At 44.5% G+C, this 8,135-nt stretch overlaps 1 long non-coding RNA gene across 2 annotated transcripts; it reads left to right on the top strand.

The window, feature by feature from the left end:
* The first annotated feature begins 2,663 nt into the window (after positions 1-2,663).
* On the top strand, positions 2,664-7,436 carry LOC106038893 (uncharacterized). Of its 2 annotated transcripts, XR_010829053.1 has the most exons (4): positions 2,664-2,818; positions 3,279-3,393; positions 3,547-3,638; positions 5,539-7,436. It is a non-coding gene; the product is annotated as an uncharacterized lncRNA (long non-coding RNA). The 2 variants fall into 2 exon arrangements; XR_010829054.1 differs by lacking the exon at positions 3,547-3,638 and having other exon boundaries at positions 2,665-2,818.
* Positions 7,437-8,135: the final 699 nt, after the last annotated feature.

Raw genomic sequence — 8,135 nt, 5'->3', positions numbered from 1 at the left:
CCTCCCCTGTCCCAGCTCCATGCCGTTCCCTCCGGTCCTGTCGCTGTCCCCAGAGAGCAGAGCTCAGCGCCTGCCCCTCCGCTCCCCTCGTGAGGGAGCTGCAGGCTGCCATGAGGCCTCCCCTCAGCCTGCTCTGCTCTGGGCTGAACAAACCAAGGGACCTCAGCTGCTCGTCACACATATTGCCCTCCAGACCCTTCACCATCTTTGTTTTCTCCCCCTGGAGCCTGGCTCTGTCCTTGTAGCACCCTCCCTTCAGGCATTTTTAGGCATTGATAAGGTCCTCCCACCAAGCCTCTTCTCTAGGAGAGGTCTCCAGTCCCTCAGTCATCTTGGTGGCCCTCTGTTGGACTCTTCCTGGTCTGTACAGGTTTCTTTTGTATGGGGAGGGCCAGAACTGGACCCATTCCCACATATTGTTCCACGTGGGAATACACGGATGGGGGAATTTCTTGCAGATTGCTGCAACTCCTGCAGTGGCTCCCAGTCTTTGCTGCTGTTTCTCCTCAGCCTAGGCACACTGAGCTCCAGCTGTGCATGCTCTGAGAAGCACAAGCACTATATCCACCTTCCTGGAACTGGAGGGTGTTCAGTTAACTGTCCATTTACACCAACTTTTGATTATTCCCCTGTATTAAAAGAAAGACGGAGGAAGTATCCTCTCTGCACCAGCTGTGAAAATCCTCTTGTTTTTACTGTCTAGTAACTTAGCAAATAAGGCCACTCAGAGTAACTCATCCTCCTGGCATGAATAGTTATTGAGTTACTTTAAAACACCATTACTGTCACTGTCTCTTGGGGACCCACCAGCCTCTGTAGGCACGATAATGACACCGTTCCTTTTGCTTGCCTCTGGCACAGCGGCGCATCCCCCTGAACACCCCATTACTTCAATGTTCCCTCTGGGAAGGAGGCAGCAGCTGCTTATCTCAGCATGCCAGGGGAGCCTCCACGCTCCCAGGTGAGCTACCGTGGCCTAATAAATAAGACAGCAGCCCCCAGGGTCCTTATTTCCTTTTCTTTCTCTCCTCCATTCTCTGATTTTGTTCCTCTCCCCTTCCCAGTCCTCTTCCCTTCTCCCCCCAGGTCCACTGCTGCCTCAATAGGTGTGACACGCTGCTGTCCCTCCTTCACCACAGACCCGCCAGGCACTTCTATAAAATTCCCAAGTATTACATCTGCCAAAATCCAAGTACTACGAGGAAGGCCAGCGCAGGAGGTGGCTGTTCATGATGAATGCTGAATTGCCCATGCAGGAAGTCTGGGGACAGCTGTGAGTGTCCCTGCACTGCTGTCCCCACAACTGAGCTGCAGGGGACAATCCCTGGTTCAGGACTGGCATGGGGGGCTCTGCTTTTGGAAGTGGTTAAATAAAAAGTCTCTGAGTAAAGTTATAATTTAGCACATCAGCTATTCAGCATCATTCTGTGCAACAGTTTTTAGGAAAGGATTTAAAATGAAACACCGTGTCCCACTGTAACTGCAGAACATGCCCAGCTACCCCAGGCTGGCCCATGTCCAGCTGCCCAGCAGGTCCCCCTTTGCCTCTCTCAGAACAGAGATGACAGGATTGCAAACTCCTGTTCGTGGCACTAGGCTGTTCCCCTGGTTACTGCTGGGATCCCCTTTCAGTAGCAAAGATCCAGAAGAGACCTGTTAATGTCCTGGAGTTTGCTTACCTTGGTCATGAGGAAAAGCACACTACACTTTCCATAAGCTGGGTGAACTCCCTCTTACAAGGAGTAGGCTTCTCCCCACTAATTCTCTTAATAAATAGCCAGAAACTTTCTTCCGTGCTGCAATGTGTTATTATTCATGGTAATTTGTGCCAGTTCATTCTTCTGCCAACATTATTGTGCCAGTTGCACACATTTCCTCCTTCCCATCTATTTACCACTCGTGTATTTGTAGGTAGCTGTTTTCCCAGGCTTGATCAAACCAAACTCCTTTTATCTTTTTTGGTACGAATGCCTCCCAGTTTCTCTAGTTATCTTAACAATCCTCATCTACCCCCTTCTGGCTGAACCCACCTCTCACTTGACCACAGGCCATGACAGCTGGGACAGTTCACAGATGAGGGGCACTAATACTCTTTACCAGGACAATCGTGTTTCCTACCTCTACCACAGAGACCTTTCCTAGATCCTCTAAGGGATTTAGGACCCAGCCCATCTTAGCACTAAGACCAGATTTTCCATTTTCCCAGCTGCATTACACTGGTCACTCTGATCAGCTGGGGCTCCACAGATGATGAGCTACACATTTATGTCAGAAAGCTGCCTGTTTATTTGGTTCCCAGTTAAATTACCTTGCATTTTGTACCAATGAGTTTTCCCTCTCTCCTCTTACCTCAGTCCTCAGGATCATGTGCTGCTTCAGCTGTTATCTCATTCCACCTCCATATTGACACCGCCTCTAAATTTTGTCACTAGCAGATTTTGTCAGGCATTTTCTGTGCCCAAGTAATTAATAAAAAGATTGGTCTCGAGACTGATTGTTGAGGAAATCTATTAGTAATTCCCCTCCAGCTTGATCCTCACCTTTGCAACAGTATGTTTTCCTCTCCCCTTCAGCCAGCAGCACACCCACTTTGCAGTCAATCTAGCTTCCACCCTCCCCATCTGAGCTAATCTCCCAGATGGTATTTAATCAAATGCTTTCTCCAAGCCAGCATGGATGAGCTCTACTGCACTCTCTGCATCCATAAAGCCAATTATGTTCCTGATCTTACTTTGATAAGTCCATGCTGCTTGTTATATCATTTACTGCCATTATACTTTTCTTCCACGTCTGTTCTGAAATCTTACCTGTTCTTAAGGTCAGACATAAGAGACTGTCATTTTACTCCTTTCCTTTCTTCTCTCCCTTTTAAATTTGCAATTCTCCCATTACATGATGCTGTTCCTGGCTAGATAGTAGATTAGCTTAAAATATTTGTTGCTGCCCAGGTGTCCCACATGGGACTCAGGAAGGGCAGTAGGTCCTTCCAGCTTCTGGATGTGAAATTACTCAAGGTTAGGGTCAGCATGACTCTACCATGCTCCTGTTCTTGTTTCCATCCTCCTCCTTCTGGTCCTTGAGCTGTATCAGTACTACTTTACTGACAAGGGGGCTGGAGGCAAGAGTTTGTTTTGCAGTTTTGCTTCCAAGCCTCTCATTACCTCTCATGACTGCTAAGTTTTGCTTTAACTACTACAGCTCTGGATTTCAAAGATACAGATTCACTGGCAACTCCTTTATGTCAGTCTTTGCTATCTTGCTGCTCATTTTCATTACAGTTTTTGAGGCGTTTGGAGCTCTTCTCTGTGGGCATTTCTCCTGGCTGGAGGGAGAGATTGTTATTAGTCCTTTCATATGAGGCAAGGACAGCCTTCCATATCCAAGTCCTTTCAGGTACTCTTTCCACCTCTAACATACGTTGATGATATGTTCTTGAAATAAAGAAATTCAGTTGTAATCTTCTCTTGGTTTATCCTTCTATTTAATTTTATTGACGTTTATTTAGAGGTGTCCAACATGTTAAAGTTTCTGTCTTACCAATACCAGCTGTATTCTTCCTTCTCTTCTCCATTACAATGCTCTCCCCTACTTTCCTTCTGCATTTGAGGGACCTTCTGACTCTGCTGTGATGACCTCAGGTAAGACAAACCAAATGTCATGAGAAATGACACTTCTAGAGGACAAAATCTTTCTTGCAATGTCTTATCTTTTCTATCTAGTGCCTTCTAAGGATAACTGAAACTAGGTCAGTCTAGGTTTTCTAATAGACTTATTTTAATTTTTATACTTTCACCTTGGGAGAGCATAAAATCCAACCATAAAAAGTTATTTGTCAAAGTCTAACACTGGAAATCAAGGCTGAAAAAAACCCTATATGTCTGCAATAAATTTAAGGATACTCCTATGTTTCTGTGACCCTTCCTTGGAGGAAAGCAAGAGGAAAAGTGTTGTTTATGTTTTACATTTTTTTAGCTCCCTTCTCTTTTTAAGATGCTGAATTTTCTGAACATTGTTCTGAATATGTGGTACCCCTTTGATAAGGGGGTAGATTCAGATAGGTTTAAATTGATCAGGTGGATCCCATTGCCCACGCAAGCATCATGTTTTGGTAATTAGCAATGGCTATCCAAAGCTGCCACCAGTTTTTCCTTAATTACTCCTTAATCCAAATCTAATGCAGGATCATTCCATTGGTGTCATTTTCTTTTGCAGAGGGGGTTACAGAGACAGCAGATTACACTGATGTGGAGGCTGTTTGTCCAGAAATATAGTCTTTTTTTTCCATTAATACTGCAAGATGAGGAGGGATTCGGGTCCCTAATTAGGGCACCTAATTAGGTGCCTATGTGCTGGCACTTTGTGAGAACCATGGCTAAACACCCATCGTAGTCAGTGGAGACTGAGCCAGAAAACCCTTGAAAGCTATTCACCTTGTGCTATGGTGAGCTTCCAGGTAGGATTCAGGTCCCTAACGGAGATAGGGTTTTGGGGGGTGCCCTAAAACACACTGCCTGGCCTCCAGAGAGCAGTGAGTCCCTTTCAGGTCCTGTGCCACATCCATCTGCACAATCCAGACCTTGCAGAAGCCTGAAATGGCACCAGCTGCTTGAGTTTAGGCAGCTGAAATCCTTCTGTGCATTTGTTCAGCTGTATATCCCTGAAAACTTCCAGATGTGAAGATCCACAGTTTGCATTAGGGGTGGACCAGCAGCTGGTTGCAGCCGGGGCTAAGGACAAGGTTTTCTGGTGGCACATGTTGATTTTGATGTGCTTTGGCTGAAATGCAGGTGAGGAAGCAGCAGTGCTACCCCCAGGTGTCCTGCAGCTCTCAGGGCTTCCAGCTCACAGTTGCAGGCGATGCTGGCAGGAGAACAAATGGGTATAAAATGACCACAAATGCATTTAACCTGGAAATGAATAGGAAGCTTCTAATAATCGCAGCCGTAATGTTCCCACAACATTCCCGCAGGACTAGTGCCAAATACATTTGAGGTAATTAGTTTATTAAAATGATCGGAAAATAAGGTTGCTATGATACTGGGGGCAGGAGCTTCACGATGTGGGAAGCCTCTGCAACGTCCTGCAAAGTGGGATACACAGGCTTTCTAGGCTCTGTGTTTTACAGGGCAGTCAAAATTGTCCCCCCTTTGTTTCAGAATGGCAAAAATGGTTTGGCATTCCTTGGTTTCTTTTTTTTTTTTTTTGGTGAAATTAATTTTTTTCAGTCATTTCTCCTTGGATAGAAATTTTGAAAACTTACGTGCTTTATGAATCAAACAAAAAACAAATTTAACAGAAGTGACAGCAGTTCTATGGAACAGAAATTCTAACATTTAATTCATTTTAGCTGTAACCACAAATTAAGAAAGATTGTGGTATTGCAGTTCTTTCTCTGCGTTGAGTGTAACTTGCTGACAAAGCAGTACTTTGACTTGTTCCTATGTATCTAATTGATACTTCTCTGCTCTAGTGATTAAAACATACTGCTATATATTAAAAATGTATAAATTAGGGTCGGTTTCTTTTTTTTGCTCACAGAACTTGTGAATCTTCTATGGTGCCTCAGCAAGCCTGGAGAAGAACTTGCTTGAAATGGATGCAGTGAAAAGGACTTTTTGAAGGATGTCATTTGCAAGGGTTTATCGAAGTTTTCTTTGATTTTACTGCCTGAAAGTACATCTCATTCAGACGAGAATGAAATTAAACCTGAAAAAAAATGGAATTTTGTGTTGAACTGATTCTGGGAAACTATGAATTTTATTGCTAATAAAAAATAAAGATATAAATAGCAAATGCTTCAGTTGTCTTTGCTAAGGTTGTTCTTAAATGGATTTAACTACAGATTTAAATTTTCTTTTCACAAATTAACAATTAGTTTTCAAAATTAACAATAAATCATTTCCAAGCCCTAGGAGAGGAGGCCTACCAGCGTGGCAAAGCCCACCGAAGAATGAGGTATGGAAGGAGCACTCAGACAAGCCTACTGCAGAAAAACTAAATTAAATTTTTCATCCACGTTCATCTTCAAGCATCTTGGAGAGCTTCTTTACACAGGTCTCGTCAGGGTCTGCATCCCAACCTGAAGTGCTGGTTAGAAGAGTTAATGGAAGAAATGTGCAAAATGAGCAGTGACAAACACTCAGGACCAGCTGAAAGCCAACTAGGACCTCGTGGGGATGCCAAGGAGGAAGGAGTGAATAGTCACTAACAGAGTAGTCTCCCCCTTAAATATATCTCATTATCAGAAAACTGAGAGCTGGTTAATTTAATACCATTGTTACAAAGTTTGCTGCAGAAGGCAATGCAACAGCAAGTTTAAATCTGTATGGTGAAGCCGAATAAAAATCAGCTTCTGTTAATCCCATGCCGGACGTGCCCTGAAGGGCAAGTACGTCACCTGCGTGTCTCCTTCGGTGCCACCCGCAGTGCCCAGCCTTGCTTCCAGGCACAAAATGCTCAAGTCTCTCAATGCTCTGCAGTATCAGGGGCTCTGGGAAGCCGCCGTCTGCTGCCCCTCTGCTCCGTGCTGTGACGGCATCCGCCCTGGCACCATCCTTCATCCTGCTGTCCTTCACCTCGCTTTCCATGTCGGATGCCAGGGAAACACCGAGCCAGAAGAAGGTCACTCAGTTTTGGGGGCTGCAGCTAGCAGAAATATGTCTCCAAAATGTATTTTAATTGGTAAGGATAAATAAGCGGTTGGGTGTGTGACCAGCATAAATATTTCCAAGTGGGTATTTTGGGGACATAAAAATTTAGTATTATACGGAGATCATTTAGAAAAATGCTGATTAGCTTCAGAGTATTAGTGAAGCAGAAAATTGGCTTGGAACATGATTGTTAGCAGCTACCTTGAGAGCTTTATCCATTTATATCACTATTTTCTTTACAAATGAGCCGAGGGATTAGCTTGCACTGACGGACTAAGGACATGTCAAGTTCCATTCAAGAAGAAGCAGAGGAGTTTTTTGGTGTTTTAAAAATGGTTTTCCTTGTTAACTTGGCTGTTCCTAATGCACAGCTTTGTGGAACTGCATATATCTGGCTGCTCCCCACAACTATTTTCCCTGTCAGGAAAACATCATTTTTGTTTTACTGGGATTTTGCATTTAACCATTGGGATCTGCAGGAAGGGCTTGTGCAAGTCACTCCATTCCCACCACAGATGGTCTGACAGGTCCTTTTTCACACCGTGTCCAGACACACAACTCCAAGCACAACTTCTGCCACGTAGCAGCTGCGTGCCCTGTGCACAGTGAGGTACAACTGCATGAGAGGGGTGCATGGGGATCCTGCTATGTCTCTAGCCTCAGAGAGGATAACTTGCAATCACAGTAACATCCCAGCCAAGGAACTTTACAACATTAATTTGGAAAGCAGCCGTGCTGTACTTTGTGGAGATCGCTCATCTTTTTTTAATTGCTGTCTTGAGTTCTTGAGAAATTTTTTAATAATTCTTTGTTATTCACAGTTGAAGGGAAGAAGAACATTCAGGCACATAGCCCTATTTCAAATAAACAAGCCACTAATTAAATTTGCTTTGAACTTGAAGATATAGATTTAGAGTCCTTACGAGCTGATGAAGTGTCCTTGCCACAGCTGCTGTGTACTCAGAGTATTGCCACACATTGTGCAGGATGGTTCTGGTGCACAGGGAAGGGCAGACACAATGGCAAAGCTGAGAGCCTGTCCTAGCCTCACCCTTTATTTGCCATGTAAGCCTTGATGATCGTTCACTCCGAGCCCAGTTTATCTGAAAGACTGCATGCCTGTTTTAAAGAGAAACATGAAGTCTATGGCTTGAATCAGCAGCCTAGACGCGTCTGAGTTGAAATGCCTTGGTCATCTCAACCTCTACCATGAAGACCTTGAAGCTCCATGGTGTGGCATATCTAGCACAGGTCCTGTGGGAATCCTGTGCCCTTCCAGAGAGGAGGGCAGGCAGTACACTGAGGGCATCCCAACTGATGCCTGCGTGCGGGCAGCTAAGGTGACTCTGTCTGGGATCTGTGCACGACAGACTTTCTAACCCAAATCAGGTTACCAAATTATCAGCCTACCAGTAACTGCAGGGAGCCATTTTCACCGGCTGATACAGTCTTATTCAGAAATTGCTCATCTGATTGCATCTTTGA

Source organism: Anser cygnoides, chromosome 2, assembly GCF_040182565.1.
Source record: "Anser cygnoides isolate HZ-2024a breed goose chromosome 2, Taihu_goose_T2T_genome, whole genome shotgun sequence".
NCBI lineage: Eukaryota > Metazoa > Chordata > Aves > Anseriformes > Anatidae > Anser > Anser cygnoides.
The sequence above is the reverse complement of the archived record's forward strand: the minus strand, read 5'-3'. Positions and strand labels throughout refer to the sequence as shown.